The sequence below is a fragment of the Schistocerca cancellata genome, chromosome 8 (genome assembly GCF_023864275.1).
Source record: "Schistocerca cancellata isolate TAMUIC-IGC-003103 chromosome 8, iqSchCanc2.1, whole genome shotgun sequence".
Lineage (NCBI taxonomy): Eukaryota > Metazoa > Arthropoda > Insecta > Orthoptera > Acrididae > Schistocerca > Schistocerca cancellata.
In genome coordinates, this window is record NC_064633.1 from 526,603,576 (window position 1) to 526,623,594 (window position 20,019).

The 20,019-nt window shown below is 43.4% G+C and overlaps 2 protein-coding genes across 4 annotated transcripts in view; one reads left to right on the forward strand and one right to left on the reverse strand.

The window, feature by feature from the left end:
* LOC126094532 (protein SPT2 homolog) overlaps positions 1-20,019 on the reverse strand; it is a 591,136-nt gene that overhangs the window by 528,501 nt on the left and 42,616 nt on the right. The window lies entirely within an intron of this gene.
* The window catches only part of LOC126094533 (zinc transporter 1), a 679,313-nt gene that overhangs the window by 363,521 nt on the left and 295,773 nt on the right, over positions 1-20,019 (forward strand). The window contains exon 1 of one of the 3 annotated variants that reach the window (XM_049908956.1): positions 1,414-1,433. The exons of the other annotated variants lie outside the window; for them this stretch is intronic. The gene's annotated coding sequence lies outside the window, so the exon portion shown is untranslated. Of the gene's footprint in view, positions 1-1,413; positions 1,434-20,019 lie in introns of those variants that run through there. 3 annotated transcript variants of the gene reach the window in all.

Sequence of the window (20,019 nt, forward strand, 5' to 3'; positions counted from 1 at the left end):
TACTATTTATCGAGTAATCGAATTCCAACGGATTTCTTTTGGAACTCATGTGGATCACCTCACACTTTTCGTTATTTAGCGTCAACTGCCACCTGCCACACCATACAGCAATCTTTTCTAAATCGCTTTGCAACTGATACTGGTCTTCGGATGACCTTACTAGACGGTAAATTACAGCATCATCTGCGAACAACTCAAGAGAACTGCTCAGATTGTCACCCAGGTCATTTATACAGATCAGGAACAGCAGAGGTCCCAGGACGCATCCGTGGGGAACACCTGATATCACTTCAGTTTTACTCGATGACTTGCCGTCTATTACTACGAACTGCGACCTTCCCGACAGGAAATCACGAACAACTGTGACGATACCCCATAGGCCCGCAGCTTGATTAGAAGTAGCTTGTGAGGAACGATGTCAAAAACTTTCCGGAAATCTAGAAATACGGAATCAACTTGAGATCCCCTGTCGATAGCGGCCATTACTTCGTGCGAATAAAGAGTTAGCTGCGTTGCACAAGAACGATGTTTTCTGAAACCATGCTGATTACGTATCAATAGATAGTTCCCTTCGAGGTGATTCATAATGTTTGAATACAGTATATGCTCCAAAACCCTACTGCAAACCGACTTCAATGATATAGGTCTGTAGTTCGATGGATTACTCCTACTACTCTTCTTAAACACTGGTGCGACCTGCGCAATTTTCCAGTCTGTAGGTACAGATCTATCGGTGAGCGAGCGGTTGTATATGATTGCTAAATACGGAGCTATTGTATCAGCGTAATCTGAAAGGAACCTAATCGGTATACAGGCTGGACCTGAAGACTTGCCCGTATCAAGCGATTTGAGTTGCTACGGAACCCCTAAAGTATCTACTTGTAAAAAACTCATGCTAGCAGCTGTTCGTGTTTCAAATTCTGGAATATTCCATTCGTCTTCCCTGGTGAAGGAATGTCGGAAAACTGCGTTCAATCTGCCTACATCTGCGTAGAGGTAGGCAGTAGAGGCGGTGTTGGCCCGGCGCACAGATTCCGTGATCTGGGGTGTCGGGCAGCGGCGCGCCGTGGCGCTGCGTGGGCGTAACAGGTAGCCAGCCAGCCAGCTGGTGGCGCCGGCGGAGCGGCGCTGGCGGTCCAGTGCGGCCAGTCTGCTCGCGGACGGCGTGCGGAGAACACGGCTGGACGCGCTGCGGTGAGTAGGCCTAAGCACGAGGTTGCTCTGGCGCAGCGGCACTGCCGGCTTCCTGCTTCTCATAGGGAGGCCGCAAGCAAACACGAATACCTTCCCAAGAGCGCAAATTTACTGTCGCGGACGCTTTTGGGCCATTACGCCCATCGTGATATCCGTATATTTGCTTTAGTGCAGCGAGAGAATTTTCAGCAACGTATCTGCTCGTCTACTGCGTAAAAATATTTATTTCAAGTCTGACGGTGAGTCCATTTTCGGCAGCTGTTACATAAAAGGGGTCGACAGAAGCGTCCGATCCCACGCGTCGGCTATGACCCTTGACGTAAGGGTGTTGTGTGTAACGTCATGACGGCGCGGAGTTTGGTTTGAGTGTGGCTGTCTGCAGTTCTGTTTTATCTTATTTTATTTACTTTTCTGATCTGTTCGTTCTATCTCGTGAGATTTTTTTTTTTTAATTTAAAAACACTGCCGGCCGCGGTGGTCTCGCTGTTCTAGGCGCTCAGTCCGGAACCGCGCGACTGCTACGGTCGCAGGTTCGAATCCTGCCTCGGGCATGGATGTGTGTGATGTCCTTAGGTTAGTTAGGTTTAAGTAGTTCTAAGTTCTAGGGGACTGATGACCACAGCTGTTAAGTCCCATAGTGCTCAGAGCCATTTGAACCATCAAATTTAAAAACACTTATTACTTATTTTAATTGTCTGTTTCCTCCAATTTCTGTTTTAGTTTATTATATTTATCTTTCTGATCTGTTCGTTCTATCCCGTGAGAAAAAACACTAATCGGCTACTGAAGCATCTTTATCTTCTATGGGTTGCAGGGGTTACGACCCCTGGGGAGGTGGGTGGCTATTCATGCATGGCTGTCTTCACTTACACGTTGTAGCTACGCAAGGCGTCTAAATTTATTTATATTTAGTTTTCCCCCCACCCAAAACACCCCATTTCTCGCGCTTGTCCCGTTAGTGTCATTAGGCTTCTTGTGGAAAGTTGCGTTTTTGTTTTTGTTTCCGCCATATTTGTGACGTCATGGGTCAAAGCAGACGGGCGGGATCGGACGCTTCCGTATTTCCCATAAAAGTTCGTTTTTAAATTTGGAGCGCCTTATCCTTGCTGCAATCTAATATCTATTTACGTTCCTGACACGTTCGGCCGCTTATATTAAAGGCGTCTTTACTGGATCTTTTCCTGCGAACAACTTTTGTGCCAACGATAGTAGATTTTTTTTTTTTTTTGTGATAGATCACAGTTCTCGGAAGATAAATCAGATGTTGTTCTTATATCAGCAGTGGAGTCTTTTGCGTCATTTAGCTAACGAAAACCGAAATGTGAAACCTACGTAACCAAAATATCTCTACGTGAATATGTGCCGATTTTTCACAAGTGTAATGGAAGTGCGCCCTCTAACGTATCGCCAGAGAGGGAACGCAGATTTTGACAGGACAGACGAATAACTCCACGTACCATTTCATACATGTAAAAACTGTGATGTGAACTGTTTCGAATTTATGACCATCACATATAAGAACAAAACTTTATTACACCAGAGAAAGCGCCGCTGCAGATGCCTTTAATTTAAAAGAAAATCGCACGTGGAATGTAAATAAACACTTTCGCAGCGCTGGTTTATATCGTGCAGTGATGAATTACAAAAAGGTTCATGCAATGTCACTGAAATGTAGGTGTGAATTTTAACTTACGCATGGCACCATATTTTTATCTTATTCACAAAAGAACTACCCGATTTTCCCGGATTGTATCTTTGTCACTTGTGCACTTACAACTTTGGTGTGCATTTCAGAATTGTTTATCATCAACGTTTTCATTTACCTTTCACAAATGTCTTGTAACCTCCGCGAACCGCAAACATCCAGACAATAGTCAAACAACTCGTACTTCTGAAAGCTTGTCTCGGGCTATAGCAGTCACTACCCCTGTTAGGAGCCGTTATAGTTATCTCAGAATTGTCGTAAGGGGAGACACACAACGTATCACACACAGACCCATGTGACCTTGTAGGCCAACTGGACAATGCGAGGTCGATATACCTCTTACGCCCGATCCATCGTTGAAAATCACGCCGCGCAACTATAACTCAATTGCCCTGGTTGAATCCACGAACGACAACGCCTGTCATTGCTGTGTTATGCATATGCAATTGAAAACGTACAAAATGTAAGAGTTTCGTGAACTTAAATTTATTCTATTGAACTATTTTTTTCTTCATTTGCCCTAACGCATTTCAGAAAAAAACACAAGGTGAGCAAATGTAAATAGCACGCACACATTTCGCCATCCACTGTGGCGCATCAACATTTCAGAATATTTATCACGATAGTCGCAGCTTAAGACATGTGCTCGACAGGTAATGTTCTCGTTTACAAGCAAGGATTTTCCACCAAGCAAACGTAGTATAGATTTTCCCACAAACGAAGATTTGAACTACCTTTCGTTAAAGTATAGAAAATGTGTAGGAGGTGCAACAAGTTAAGAATCCCAGTGCGTAATTGATCCACACGAACGAACTTCTGTTAGGATATCTCGTAGGTGACTGCCTAAAACTGTGAAACATACGGAAAAAGGGTATTTGTGCCGTCAGTTGGAAAATTACATGTTTATTTTTATGTTGAGCAACAGCTACACAATAATCTTTAAATGAACACACCGTCATTTGACTGTATTGTTGTTAATTTAATTACGACCTAGGTTTCGGTCTTTTATGGCGTTTTCAACTGATTGATGTCTTGCAGTATGTATTAATGACAATCTGAAAATAGGCCATAAATTAAGAAAATATTGACTCCCCACGAAATGCCAGATGTAAAATCATCGTCTTTTTAAAAGGTCTGTAAATGTCAGCAGCTCGTGGTCTAGTGGCTAGCGTCGCTACCTCTGGATCACGGGGTCCCGGGCTCGAATCCCGGCTGGGTTGGGGATTTTCTCTGCCCGGGAACTGGATGTTTGTGTTGTCATCATTCCATAGTTCATGAATGTGGCTAGACTGGGCTGTATACAGATTGGAAACGTATACCGGCGCTGATGACAGCGCAGTTTAGCGCCCCACAAATCAATCTGATCATCATCAGTAAATAATAGTGGGAGCACATCATATTTCGCAAAAACAGTAAACCGGTTTTTACTAAATATTTTCTTAAATATAGGTCGTAATTAAACAATAATACAGTCAAATGGCGGTGCGTTCATTAAAAAAAACATACATGTTCATTTTTTACCAGAGTCAGAAGATTCGTTGACGGATACTGGTTTTTTCCTGTGAAGAGGAAACCAGTAGTGAATAAATATACAATTGTAGAACTTTTTCGAAAATATTTTTCAAGGGCTACGTGACAAATTGTCTTAAAATCAACAGCCTATTTTAAGGATCTCTGGATAGTGTACTAATTTGGTTTACATATCTGTAAACATTTTCTCCCATGGCAGTTATTTGGCTGAAAGAGCTGAGGTTTTCCAAGTGCAGTGGCAGTTTATGCCGACACAAAATTAACTGCGCAGCACGTATTTCGGCGCCATTAATTTATGCACGATACTGGTGGCTGAGGCCAATGGCTATGGATTAGTTACTACAAGAAATGCAGTAAACCAATCAAAACTTTATTTATGCAGAAAAGCATTTCAGGGTTTTACCCATCTACAACTGGCTCAATACATTTTCGTATTCATCGTCATTAAGCTCATGTCGACTGCAATTTTTAGTGCTGCAGCTGCCGTGCGAAAAAATAATTCCTGGAGCAACGAACTTTTTGCCAGTCGTATCTTTACGTCCAATTTACAGTTAGGTGTACGTAACATTTATTGTTTCCTGTAGCTCCTTGCTTTGATATTATGTAAATATCCCAGATCAGGCACACTTACTTGGAGTGGTGCTCTTTTGCGACGGAACTTTTCGATTTTAAATTCTCATCAATAATTACACCTACAATTTATGAATTTTGCATCCTAGTTACTATTTCTTCAGCTTGATTAGGCACTCGACCGAGTCCCTGTTCACTTTCACCAACTACTAATGTGTCCTCAGCATACCGTATCATCCTGGTTTTCTGTAAATGAGAATCGACTCCCATACGCGGAGCCGCCTGATGTGGCCGAGCGGTTCTAGGCGCTACAGTCTGGAACCGCGCGACCGCTTCGGTCGCAGGTTCGAATCCTGCCTCGTGCATGGATGTGTGTGATTTCCTTAGGTTAGGTTTAAGTAGTTCTAAGTTCTAGGGGACTGATGACCTCAGAAGTTAAGTCGCATAGTGCTCAGAGCCATTTGAACCATACGCGGATAGTCGTTTAGTCGCCTCATTTTCTGCACAATACACACATTAAATATCAGTGTTTACGATTTTGAAACATCAACGACTTTCGGTCTACCACCTCATGCTGCAGGTGCATTATTATTATTGTTGTTGTTAAGTATAAATTTTCAGTTGTTTTTGTTGCTGGTAAGACGTCCGTCCCCCTCATCGTAGGACCATATAACGAGGAAATCGATTGTGGAAGAGACACCAATTCCATTCATTCTTCAAACAGCTTGGGACTATGATGAACATCACTAGTAAGACGGCTCACTGTCGTCACTCTATCGAGCAGTTCGCAAGTCTTCCCACTTCCTTTTGTAAACAGCTGTGTTGTCATCTGCTACTGTAATACTGCCGTACGGCTCAACGCCCTGGCCCGGCCTAGTGGAAGTCTTCAAACTGGATGTCACTTCCAAGAACTGCGTGTCCTTAAACCATCCCAGTAATCCTGCCACGGAAAACGGACCTGCAGTTTAACTGTGCAATCCGAATCACATGTCGTTGCTCGGAAACCTTCATATCATTGAGAGCTGAAGTGTAGATTAAAGACCGACTGAAATATTTCGTGATCCAACTCCGTCACGGTCCAGTCACCTATCCGTTTGCAGGCACGCGCTTTACCATTTCTCGCCCGATGTCAGTCTTCATCGTTTTTTCGTCAGTTGTTCTGTGCAGATGTCGCATGACATGTTTCAAATTCTGTCTGTGAGAAACTTCACTCAATTTTTTTCTTTTTTTTCTGAACGCGCCGAGTTTCCGTTCTGGCTGTTTAGGTCATTAACCCCGACTATTATCACTGATTACATGGTTTTATAACTCTCTTGCACATGACAAACGTCTTTCATATGAGCTATTCATTCCGCAAACCATTTGAGATTTTTTCTGTTTTCTATGCAGGGTGATTTTTTTCCACCGAGTAGAAACTCTAGGGATTTATTGATGAGAGGATACGTAATAAACAAGGTCTAATGAACGTATGACCGGAAATGCATGGTTTCCATGCTAGAGATCATTTGTGTCATCCAGTCTATTCATAGAGGCCACCTTTACGCGGAGTGGTACCTTCAACTTTCGCAATAGTCATCTATGGGATAGTATGCAGAATCCCCATGGTATGGTGACAACGAATCATCAGCATCAATGCAGCCGAAATGTGTGGGCCGACATAATTGGTGACCGTATTTTGGGACCAATCTTCCTTCCACGTCGCTTAACACGCCGGAATTATCAGCGTCTCTTGCGGGTGACTTTGCCTCCCCTGCTGGAAGAAGTGCCACGGATGATTTGAAGGGTACTCTAGCCCACTTCGCGCATTACAAGCACTTCAGCAAATGTATCCAGTAGACCAGTTGATTCAGCTCATTCATGACTCCTTACAGCGATTCCAAGACTGGGAAGGAGTTGATCTTTTGCTAGTTACCTGACCACATTGGAATACAGGGAAACGACATGGACGACAAAGCAGCCAAGGAAGCATGTCGGGATGGAGTTGTCCGTCAGTCCCCTTCCGTTGCAGCCCGCCATATTACTTTCTGACAGCCCCATCATACGTCATTGGGAGACTGAACGGTTGAAGGTGACAGAAGGCACTGGGAGGAGGTTCTGCTTACCAGGCTGCGCATGGGACATAGCCTTTTAACACGTGGTTTCCTCGTCCAGCGGGAGTATCTACCAATATGCGAAGTTTGTGGTGTTCTACTGTCTTACGTACTGATATCGGGCAGCCCTCAGTCTCGATGGAGACCTGCCCACCATCCTCGCCGATTTTGATTCCAGTGTTATGAGGGTAGTGACATTTTGTGAACTGTCAGGCCTCATCCCTATTGGTGGGGAAGGTAGGCAGACTTTAATGCATTATAAACTGCTCCGCGTGTGGGGGTAGTCTTCGTCCCCACCCACGAGATTGGCATGCTGACTTTTCGTCAGGGCGTCGATGTCTATGATGAGCGCCCGCTCATCTCAAATCACCACCACCTTCATTCACACTAGCAACTGAACATATTAAGTCAGCAGTAACTGAGAAACGACGTAATATTCATGGAAGATAGTTTCATTTCAAAAATCCACGGTTTTCACTACAGAGGATTTCACAGTCCGTAAGATGTTGACACCTTTCGGCCACAGTCGTCACTAGTAGGAATTGCTGCTGGATCGGAGTGCACAGACGTTAAAACAGCATCGTCTGTGTGAACGTATCTGCTATCGTCAGCCTTCTATAGGTGCGATGCAAAGCGCTATAAACCTCACTTCCACAAAAAGAATCAGTTACAAAAATAAAAATATTAATCTCGAGATAGAAAATTATTTATGCGTATGTAGATTCCGAGAACAATTCTATAATGGTGCGAAAGATAGGCGGCGGAGAAGACAGAAACGAAACGATTGCAAGCCTTTGAAAATTGGTGTCTGGGGGCCAGATGGGTTGAATGAGAAAGGAATATACGTATTTTGTGGCAAATCAATAAGCAAAAATGTAAAATAGATAGAGAATCAAAGTGCGAGAGTGATTGGAGACATTTTACGACGTGAGACACTGCTGAGCACTGTAGTTCAAGGGATAGTGAAAGGAAAGAACCTAAGGGGCAATGATATATATGAGTACGTAAGACATAGTATCTATGGCACGGGACGTGACAGTTGTGCTGAAATTGAGATAAATGGAATGATCGAGCGGAACGCACCGCCTGCCGTAGTTTGCCCGCCTAGAGCATGTCTGTCTTCTTGATGCCACTCCGAAGTCTCGGTAAGCGAGGAGGCGGCCAAGTGCATCAAATCACAGAATAACAGCAAAGGAACTGCGGCACCAGAAATTATACCAGTCGAAATGAGTTCTTCCTTCTGCTCTTGGTCCCTTTTAAATCAAGTAGATTAAGACAGCCAGCGAGCGGTGCTGCACCCGCCTCAGGATCGCTTTCTCGAGCCTCTTCCCCTGCGCAAAGCATTGTGCAGGCCAGTTCTCCGGACGCGAATACTCCGCCCACCTCGAAGGAAAAACCTAATTTCGGTGTTAATCAAAAATTAGAAATTCTGTATGTGCTTCGACAGTACTGATGTATAGAGGTTGGACAAAAATGTGAAAACATCGCGAGCGTTGCATTCTTTCACGCAAACGCAGATGCCCCCCAAGCCTGCAGGTTGTGTGAGCTCTGTCGTGCTCGACCACGATCAGCAGCTGCGCAGCGTCCTCAGCACGTTGTCAGTCGTGGTCAGAACAGCGTTCCGTGTAGTGGTGAGTGCACTGTGTCTCAGCTACGTGAATTCGAGCGTGGGCAAGTTGCTGGTGCTGATATCGAGCGTGTCTCCTTGACGAAGTGTCTGCTGTTTCAAGAGGCACAGTAGCGAACATTTTTTCTGCATACAGGGCCAGTGGAAAAACACCATTCGCTATGTCACAACGTGGACGAGAATGTGTGTTGAGTGATCGCGACACACGGTCGTGGAAGAGGATTGTGGCAACAGAGGACGACACCTGCGAATCTTTGCAGCACCAAAAGAACGAATCAGCTCAGAAAATCTGGAGGAGGGGGGTGGCTCCAATTCAACTTTTTCTCCTATACTTAGGTGTTTCAAATTTAGATCTAAAACGTGCCATTCCCTACACCTACGTGTTAAACTTCACCGGTTTGGGAGAGTCCAGACCACTCAACCTTACGTACAGACTCCACTCATCTGTATTTTTCATTTCCACCGTCTCCTCTCTTTCACTCCCACTGCTGCTATCTCCATCCACCTCCGTTTCCTATTAACTGCCACTGTCACTCACTGACCATCAATATCTCCTCTCTTTAGCTCCCATTGCTATTATCTTCACCCGTCTCTTTCTTTCGCTCCCACTTTCTCCATTACTATCTCCTCTCCCTTTCCTCCCTGTCTCCTCTCTCTTCCGCCGTCATTGTCTCTCTGCTATTCTTTCAGCACAAACGACCGCGAATATTTTCGCATGCCAAGATTTCTGGTGAGGAAGGCGGATTGAGTATTGAGGCAGCTGGTTCTCCACTTTCCTGTCAGGAACATATTCGAGGACTTTGTTCTAAGACATTTTCGCCGCTGAAGAATGGCCTGCTGCTTATATAAAACAAATGCTATAGGTCGGTAACGTATGAGAGGTTATGTAATACGACGTACACACAAATACTTCGAAACAAATAAGTACGCACAATGTAAAGGTAACAAACATAGTTTGCTTTACATTTTTTTTCTGGATACTTAGCTCGTCGATCGTAATTCATCGAAAACGCACGGCTTACGACTTGTCCCTTATGAGCTCAGATTAGTTTACAATGTGGAGGCTGATCTAACATGGCCGTTATTGCTGTCATCGTCTTTAATACTGATAAAACAGTGCTACTGTAGCGACGCTAAGTGTTGTGTTGTTTGCGACTGCAATTTCATGGAGGATGCTTCTTTAAATATAAGACGGTAAAAACAACGCGTAGACGAATTTGAGAAACGCCTAAACGCTTTGTGCAAGTGTAACAAAAGCGAATGGTCCCGGTAACTGCGTGCTTCCCAGAAACGAACTGCCGATGACGCTGGGCTCTACAGACAGCGTTATCGGAGGGCCGGCCTGCCGACTGCACACACTGACCACAAGATAACGGGCCTCTCAGAGTGTTTGCTCTGTACTTTGGGGCAGAAGCGGAATTATACGGCTGGCGCCGTTTTCGGTTCTCTTTCCGACGCTCCTATTCATTTTATTGTCACCAAATGGACGCAGATTACAACAAAGAGGAAAAGGAGCCGTTGTTGTAACGTAGTCAGCACCGCAGAGGATGTAAGAACCTCAGACAATGTCATAGTACGCCTGAAGAGCAACTACCATCATCATGTTTTTCACTCCAGTTGCCCAGGTGAAATTTACGAGTGCTCTCCTCCATGTACACTCTTCTCTCAGGACTGTATACCAGGTGACTCTTCTTTTTCCTATATCCTCCATCCTTCCTTGAGCTTCCTACCGGTCTTCTACCATCAACAGCTGTGCGCAGCCACTGTTTTGCTATCCTACCCTCGTCCATTTGCTTAACATGACCAGACATCTGAAACGAGCCCTTGTCACTTCTTCTTTCAAGGTCACGTTCATTCCAGCATCTTCCCTTATTTTTTTTACCCTATCGTTCCTAGTTTTCTGGCCCATAGTTAGTAAGAAGTTCATTTTTGCAGCTTGCAGTTTGTTTTCCAACTGTTTCGTTACTGTGTAGGTTTCTAGACCATATGTTGTTATGGGGATAAAGCATGAGTGAAGGACAGTCTGTTTCGATCTTAATGGAACTTGTTCGTTCTAGAGTAGGATCCGAACTTGTTGGTAGAATAGAGCTGAGTTTTGAGTTTGATAATTAATCTCAAGTTGAGTCCTGTTATCGCTTGAAATGATTTACCCTAGATATTTGTACTCGTCTACTGTTTCCAGCTGTGTATCTTCCTGCCTTAATTTGTCCTTGTTTTTCCTGTTGATTGACATTGCAAACTGTTCCTGATTTATTTATTGTTAATACTTTTAGTCACCCTCCATCAACTTCACTTGTACCAACGCCTGTCTTGCTTACCGCGACTTGCTGAACAGTCAAGTTCTTCCACTATTGCAGTAAAACCAAAATAGTGCACACTCAGTATGTCGGTAGCAAAATAGAAAAGATTAATGATGAATCTACAGAAACAGTTAACAAATATTGTAACACCCCACCTGTCACTTGTCTGGTTTTGGCGTGTGTTCACCCCAGCTAATTGACTAACAGATCAACAGAGAGTGCAAAACTGCCGCAATATCGGATAACGCAAAGAAAGTAATAAGGCCCTGTGACTCCTGATTGAACTGCGGTGGCAGTGTTGACATTGATTCAGAATTGATCACTTTTAATTAAAAAGGGGTGCACATTGATGTTATATGCAGCTATTGAACACCAGATGCAAATGTTGAACATAAAATTAAGAACGTGACTTGGGATTTCCACTACTTGATTGAAAACAGATGCAGTCGATTATCACAAATTTATTTTAACTCACGACCTTCAATCATCACATTACATGACTCTCCTACCAGGCAGTAGTAATAAATTGCGTTTGCGTCGAGTAAAGCTCGATAACTCAAAAATAATTCCTATCGCCTGACCCAGGCGTAATGCGAAGTGCGAGAAGAATTCTACATTACACGGCCCATGAAACCCTCGTGGAAACTCTGCCGACATGACCCAACAAATTAATCAGCGGCTGGAGCTGGCGCAATTTCACCGAATTCAGCATGGCGGAGCGGCGTCGTTGTGTGGACAAATATCAGCTGACCTCGTGGTGCTGCAAGGCTGCGCTCGTCTATTCACTCCTAGCTATCTTGCTCAGTACATAGCTGAACCAAAACTTCTTATCTCGAAGCTCAATCGTTCCCTTTGCTAAGTCCTAAACTGCAGAGATGCTCACTCTTTCTCAGGCAAGCTGAGTCAAGAACGCCACGTCCACACTCCAGGCAAGCTGGGAACGGAAGACCTCTACTGAGACTTCTGCCAGTCTGCTCTTCGCCTCAGTTTCCCCTCCAGCAAAATCACTTACGCCAATTGCAGCGCAATTCGCGTCAATTATGTGTCACTTCCCAGTGCCGACCAATGCCTGCTCTGGGAAGTGAACAAATTCTCACAAAATTTCCCTTCCTCTCAATTTCTTCTATTTAGCTCCCCCCAGGCCACCCATAAAGGTTAGCGTCTGCACAAACACCAAGTTTTCCAGAATTCTGACTCCCAGGAGAGTACTTCAAATTCCTTGGTCCTACGTTCCCATCAGAAGCCGACGTATTTCATGCTGTCGCTCTTCACCTGATTTACTTCAGGCTCTGCAGACCGTGAATTCACTGTGAAGTTGCTATAGTCACGAACATGCATATTTTGACCTCTGTTGACCGCTCCACCGTAACTTTGCGCGGCTTTCTCGCATGTTTCACAGAAAACGAGACGACGGACATTTATCAACAGGCATAAAGTTCTCCATCTGTTTCCCGGTACAGCAGCATGGAGTCGGGGTCAACCACCCACTCACTGTCACTCATCTTAAGGTGGCTGGAGGCCGCACACCGTTACCGGTTTCTCAGAGCTCGAGCCGCCCTAAGGTGCCTATTGTCGCTTCCCTTAGCCGCTCCCCCGGGCGGCCACGCTCAACTCTAAATGCTTCCCTGGGGTAAACTAGCGTCCAGTAAATAGACTCGTTTCCACAAAGTTTTCATGTCATGTGACTTACTTTAAAACCATCACCCGACATTAATTATTCCACTACGTCCATACTATACCCTCTACAAGATGCATTGTGCCTTGTCAGTCATTTTGTTCATCCCTACTGCTCGCTCAACGTGAGTTAGGTGATTTTTAATGACTTTATGTAAGGGGCATAGTTCTTGTCATCTTACAATATTTATACTTACAAAAAGTGAAAACTGCAAGCCGATGAAGACTTAGAGAAATAAACAGTCTGTCAAAAGTGCGTGAAGCCTTTTGGAAAACTGAATGTTGTATTCAGAAGTAAACTATCACTATTTCTTCAACGGAAAGTCTATAGCCAATGTATGCTGCCAGTAGTAACTCACAGATGTGGAAATGAGGATGAAGTAAGTTCAGTTGCTGATGGAATAAATGGCAGGCTTCGATACACTGTTAGAAACTGCATCGAGTGAATACAAAGGCAGCACGAATGGTAGAAGATTTGTTTGAGTCGCTAGGAACTTAAATGGAAGAGCCAAGAAAATGTCAATTTGCAGATGCTCGATGTCTCGCGCAATAACCGGCTCTGAGAGTGGAAACTACGACTATTAATCTTTCTACATTTCGCCCTTGTCAGGACAGACATGTGTGGAGTGGCTGTTCTGGGATTGAAGACCACGACAACAAAAAACCAAGACTCGTAAGAAGTTATTCTTCCACCGCCCACGAATAGAACTGAAAGAAAACTTAATGTGCAGGTCAACAAAGAGTACCTTCTGACACTCAATCTACACTGTTTCGAAGAGCATAACAGTGGCTGAAATAGGCAAGAAAATTGCCTACTCAGATTACTGCTGACAGAGCATCGAGGAAAGTTACAAACATTGATTCTTATGAAGTTCATACTGAAATTTATGAGCAACCCTTTGTTAGGAGTATTAATTTTGTTTTTCGGACATTCCATGAATCTAGATACTTTTACTTTCAGATAAGGTCGACTTCTTTTCATATTTCTCCTGCTTTTTTTCCCCTTGCGGCTGCTTGAAGGCACCAACTCTCCACTTCTTGCATGTCCTCCGACTTCAGCCTCGGAGCGCTGTCCTAACAGAGGCGAAAGCACCGCAGACCGTCGCCCCACCTGACTGCTGCCTCACTTGCCTGCGCCGCCTCGAGGACAGTACTGTCGTGCTGCAGGATGCTCTTCCTCCTAGGGTGACGGTCGACGCAGCTTCGAAGGTGTCTAAATGTAGCTGACTCCATTGTTTCTCTCTCCAGGATCAAGAAAATCAGCCAGATTTCAACCCTCTAAATTCGAGAAGACGCTGCCCATAAGCCTTCCCAAGTTCGCAGCCTGTTTGTTTTTATGATAACGAATCGAAATGTTGCCGTTGCCTGCCCTGGGGTTTGCTTTAGAGTAATAATGATGGAACCACACGTTAAAATACTCACAAATTAAGTAAATAAAATTTTCTACTACGAATTGTTTTTAAAACGCACTAGTAAGTGTAAAATAATTTCACCTTGTTCCTTACGACGGTTGTGAAAATTTGAGCTTGCGAATTTTTAATAGCTACGAAAATACTTCTAGAATTTAAAACGAAAAACGTGGTGCATATGCAACAGATAACAGCAAGGTGGTGAACTATTTATGCACCAATTATGTATTACATGCAAGCCATTGTTTTTTTTCATTTTAACTTCTATGAGTATTTTCATAGCTATTAAAAATTCACAAGAACAAACTTTCAGGACTATCTGTATGGCGTTAGGAATCAGTATGGGGCTGGGGAAAATTATTTTATACTTTCAGTCCCCATTAAAAACCTTAAGAGACAAAATTTTTATTTAAATAATTTTCTATTTTTTACTCTTGGCTGTGTCTAATTTTTCAATCGATTTCAAACAATTTTGTTGAGATTACGATGGACATTTGTTAAATTTCACGATTATTCCAGTTTCTCTTCGCTTCAGTCAAGCAATACATAGTTTCCTCCTATCATTACCTCACAAAAAGACCTCGAAGATCAAGAGAGAATCGAGCTCGCACGGGGACTTACCAGCAACCGTTATTATCACGAATTATTCGCAAGTGGAACAGGAAAAGGGGGGAAACAGCAGTGGTACATAAAGCGCCCTCAACCACATACCAGATACTGAAGGGAGTTAATATTGTATTGTCATAGAATTCTGAGTTACGTTGAAAGTTTCAAGTCTCTAGATCATCGGGAAGTTAGTTTAAAATAAAGGGCAAAATCTCTACCAAACAAATAGACAACAAAGTGATCTAATAAAAACGTATGAAAAAATAGTCTTCTTCGTTTAGAAACAGTTAAAGGTCAGACTTTTCGTTTAGCCAAGCTTTGGATCACTCTCTGCACTGCACTACGATCAGTGCAAACTTCTGTTGCGAGTCATTCACGGTGACACGCCTGTCCAAAAGATGTGAATTTGCGTACCGTGGAGACAGTTGTAGCGGGATTTCTACGAGGCTCTTCTCAGACGCTGTTGTATTCGCGTGTGATGTGTTTCGACCATATTTTGTAACACCGCTTGCGTCCTTGCACACATCCCCGTATGCACGCTGGAATCTGAGATAGATTTCAGCAGCAGATCTCTTCTTTCAGAAGCATTCCAACGACAGCAATTAATTCAAACGAAACACCGACGTTGCCCATTCTATAAATTTAGCCTAAGTGTTACATGTTAATGATATCATAATGTCAACTCACGGTGTAAGGTCTGTAGATCAGAATTATGAACTCGTTTTTGTTGCATTACTAGCTTAATGCCCGTTGCTTCGCTCGCGTAGACAGTATGGTCTCCGTAGATTTTTGCTTTTCTTTATTCGTATTTTCATGTTTCCACAAGTTGTAGCGTCTTCCAAACTTTTCACTGTAAATAAGCCACAGAAACATGGTCTTTATCGATTCTAGTTGCTGGAGCCGGATGTCTTTTTTTAATCCTGCCTTTTGAGTTATTTTGGTGATACTTTCACAGAAACTTTCATCCCCTGACGCATATATCTCTACAAGTCAAATACCAATTTAACGTAAAGAAATATTTTCATAAAGATTTTCACCTCCTTAGGGGTTGGATTACCAGAAACACTGAAACACACATTTTTTAAATTTGTAATCGAAAAATCAATTACTAATTTTCTTAGATGTAGCTTTAAAACTGTTCACTAGTTTTTTAACAGTGATTTATTAAATAAAACTTTCATCCATTATTTCACCACGATAGGGGGCTACGCCGGGGTTCCCGGGTTCGATTCCCGGCGGGGTCAGGGATTTTCTCTGCCTCGTGATGACTGGGTGTTGTGTGTTGCCCTTAGGTTAGTTAGGTTTAAGTAGTTCTAAGTTCTAGGCGACTGATGACCATAGATGTTAAGTCCCATAGTGCTCAGAGCCATTTGAACCATTTTTTGATAGGGGGGAAAATTTCTAAAACCGCTGAAACGCGTGTTTCTTTATATCTCTGACGGAGAAACAAAATACCAATTTTCGTAGTTCAAACTTCAAAATTGCTTTAATAGCTGAATTTTCAAAAAAACCTATCATCCCCTATTTGACCACCTTAAGGGTGAAATTTCGAAAAACCCCTTTTTAAACGATGGGTACAATATAAGCTCAACACTCTCCAAATTACAAGTTTCTATCCTTAGTGGTTTGGGCTGAGCGATGATGAATGTCTCGAAACATTTCATTTTATATGTAACAGATTGGAATTGCAATTCTGGCAGAGGTTTGTTGTTGTTGTTGTTGTTGTTGTTGTTGTTTGCAGTCTGAAGACCGGACTGACGCAGCTCTATACGCCACGCTATCGTTCCAAGCCATCTAATCTTACGCGTAACTACTGCAACTCCCAATCACTCTAAACTGCTTTCTCTAGTCTTGTCTTGCTCTGCCTCTACCTGTTTACCCTCAACACGTCCTATTATTATCTAACTGACGAGTCCTTGATGCCTCAGGATATGTCCTGTCACTCAATCTCTTCTTTTAGTCCAATTGTACCATAAATTACTTTTGTCGCGGTGTGATCCTTGTATTTCACAAATGACACGAGTAGAACAAAAAAGGACATTGACCCGCCGCGTTACAGTGTAGCTGAACAACTCCCCAGTTCAGCAGCGAGTCGCGGAGCCTCGGTGAGTAACGCGGCACGAGCGGCAGCCGTGTCCACCAGAAGCAAACACCGCCCGAGCCAAACTGGCGTCGGGCCCAGACAGCGGCGGAGAGCGAGCGAGACCCCGAGGCGTTGGCACGAGTGGAGTTGGAGGGCGCGGTGTTCGAGGTTAGAGACAGAGAGAGCAACTATCGAAAAATAGAAGACCCAGATCTACACGGAAACAAATTCCAGATGTATAAAGCTGCGTGCTCTAAAAAAGTGTTAAAGGCAGTTTTATAATCAACGTAAACATCACTCAAGGTTTGGGCCTTAGGCTCGTTTCGGCTGGTCGACTGATGCCTATACGGCAGTACGAGGAGCGATCTATGATCGTGGGACCTGTGATAAGCGGCCAATGTCGCCGGTAGACCAGTTTTGATGATGCTACTGCTTCCTTATTCAACGAACTCCTCATTTGACCTCACGAGGCTGAGTGGACCTCATCCCAGACCTCGCTATCTCAGAAAAAAATCTGAGGTGACATCAGGAATCGAATCTTGGTCTTTTTGCACCGAAGGCAGCGACACTAAAAGTTTTCTTTCAATATGTTCCTCTGTCGTTATGTCCTCAGTGGTTCTGTGAAAATTCCGTAATACATGTTTTAAATTCCGTCGATGAGCACTCCAATATATATAATGTCAATTTGTCCCTCTCTATCTACATTATTCCGTGATTTATTCAGTTTTCAAATTTATACTGACTTTTAGCATAAATTTGAAAACTGAATAAATCACGGAATAATGTAGATAGAGAGGTACAAATTGACACACAAGCTTGGAATGACATGGGGTTTTATTAGAACCAAAAAATACAAACGTTCCAAAAATGTCCAACAGATGGCGCTTCATCTGATCAGAATAGCAATAATTAGCATAACAAAGTAAGACAAAGCAAAGATGATGTTCTTTACAGGAAATGCTCAATATGTCCACCATCATTCCTCAGCAATAGCTGTAGTCGAGGAATAATGTGAACAGCACTGTAAAGCATGTCCGGAGTTACGGTGAGGCATTGGCGTGGGATGTTGTCTTTCAGCATCCCTAGAGATGTCGGTCGATCACGATACACTTGCGACTTCAGGTAACCCCGAAGCCAATAATCGCACGGACTGAGGTCTGTGGACCTGGGAGGTCAAGCATGACGAAAGTGGCGGCTGAGCACACGATCATCACCAAACGACGCGCGCAAGAGATCTTTCACGCCTCTAGCAATATGGGGTGGTTTCTTTTTTGTTCTAATAAAACCCCATGTCAGTCCAAGCACGTGTGTCAATCTTTACTTCTCTATCTACATTATTCCGTGGTTTATTAAGTATTCAAATTTATACTGACTTTATGACCACACTCTTATTACAGAGGGCTGCCGATCCCCTGACCGAACAAGCCGAGCTACTTCGCCGCCAAGCCGTTCGGTTACGAAGGCGACCTCGATTTTAAAATATTTCCCAGATGCGTGGGACCCGCACCAGACATTACTAAAGGACACTGGCCGTAAACAAAAAACCTCCATTGCGAATGGTCGCAGTCGTTTTTCACTTTAGGAAGAGTATCGCCAAAATGAAGTGCTAGCCCCTTGAAGAGAGACCCCAGTCATCCAGCGAAAGCCAAGTTACGAAGTTACAAGAATCAGTATTAAGTAAATAATCTGGACATATTCTACGTAGAGACTGTGAAGACGAGACTAGCCCTTACTTGACACGTTTCTGCTTGACACGCTGGGTTGGATCACATCCGAGCTACCAAAATTCTTATAACATTAAATCTATTGGCTGTTTTTACTGGAACATTTTTACAATTTTTCAAAAGTATACTTTTTATGTCATATAGGTCACACAACCAAGAAATAAGATTAAATAAATCAAATATCGTAAAAATTAAAAACATTACTGTTTCCAAAAATGTCATAACTTTTTCATGTAAATGGCTAAAAATTTAACTGAGTTTGCTTAAGATGCAGCACTGCAACAAATACATGGTATATTAGTGAAGCATCTAAGAAAGATAATGATTTTAGAAAATAAAAGTGAGGAAGGTCGTGAGAAATGAAAATCTCTTTTATCAAAATAATAATTTTTTTACTGTTTATGCATAATATTCAAACGATGTTGATTGGAAAATATTAGAAACATGTTCATCTACATCTATACTCCGCATCCGCCCTGACGGTGTGTGGCGGAGGGTACCTTGAGTACCTCTACCGGTTGTCCCTTCTATTCCAATCTCGTATTGTTCGTGGATAGAAAGATTGTCGGTATGCCTCTGTGTGGGCTCTAATCTCTCTGATTTTATCCTCATGCTGTCTTCGCGAGATATACGTAGGAGGGAGCAATATACTGCTTGACTCCTCGGTGAAGGTATGTTCTCGAAACTTCAACAAAAGCCCGTACCGAGCTACTGAGCGTCTCTCCTGCAGAGTCTTCCACTGGAGTTTAGCTATCATCTCCGTAGTGCTTTCGCGATTACTAAATGATCCTCTAACGAAGCGCGCTGCTCTCCGTCAGATCTTCACTCTCTCTTCTATCAACCCTATCTGGTACGGATCCCATACCGGTCAGCAGTATTCAAGCAGTGGGCGAACAGGTGTACTGTAACCTACTTCCTTTGTTTTCGGCCGGCCGAAGTGGCCGAGCGGTTCTAGGCGCTACAGTCTGTAACGGCGCGACCGCTACGGTCACAGGTTCGAATCCTGCCTCGGACATGGATGTATGTGATGTCCTTAGGTTAGTTAGGTTTAAGTAGTTCTAGGGGACTGATGACCTCAGAAGTTAAGTCCCATAGTGCTCAGAGCCATTTAAACCATTTGAACCTGTGTTTTCGGACTGCATTTCCTTAGCATTCTTCCAATGGATCTCAGTCGGGCATCTGCTTTACCGACGATTAATTTTATATGGTCATTCCATTTTAGATGACTCCTAATGACTACTCCCAGATAATTTATGGAATTAACTGCTTCCAGTTGCTGACCTGCTATATTGTAGCTAAATGATAAAGGATCTTTCTTTCTATGTATTCGCAGCACGTTACACTTACCTACATTCTGATTCAACTGCCATTCCCTGCACCATGCGTCAGTTCGTTGAGATCCTCCTGCATTCCAGTACAATTTTCCATCGTTACAGTCTCTCGATATAGTACAGCATCATCCGAAAAAAGCCTCAGTGAACTTCCGATGTTATCCACAAAGTCATAT